Source organism: Eimeria mitis, genomic scaffold, assembly GCF_000499745.2.
Source record: "Eimeria mitis Houghton genomic scaffold, Emh_scaff82, whole genome shotgun sequence".
NCBI classification, from domain to species: Eukaryota; Apicomplexa; class Conoidasida; order Eucoccidiorida; family Eimeriidae; genus Eimeria; species Eimeria mitis.
The window spans coordinates 3,616-3,847 of record NW_013576027.1 but is presented as its reverse complement, the minus strand read 5'-3'; the positions used below and the strand labels follow the sequence as shown (position 1 = coordinate 3,847).

Sequence of the window (232 nt, the reverse complement as noted above, 5' to 3'; positions counted from 1 at the left end):
CCAAACCCTAGGCCCTGTATGCACGGTCAGACTGGTTGTTGCCGCAAAGAGGCATCAACAGCTCCAGGGCCCTTAGAGTCGTCTTAACGGTTCAGAGTTTAGGAATAATTCTGGCTAGGGGTGGGTAAGCAGCAGATAGCAGAGGATCTGCTCCTTATTATGGCATTTGATTGCTGTGCTCACAGCCTCTCATGCGGCAAGAGTTCGGTGTCCGTCCAGCTGTCAAGCTGCT

The 232-nt window shown here is 52.6% G+C and overlaps 1 protein-coding gene across 1 annotated transcript in view; it reads right to left on the bottom strand.

Annotated features, from left to right (window-relative positions):
- The window catches only part of EMH_0068800 (uncharacterized protein), a gene marked incomplete at both ends in the record, with an annotated part of 4,378 nt that overhangs the window by 1,298 nt on the left and 2,848 nt on the right, over positions 1-232 (bottom strand). The window lies entirely within an intron of this gene.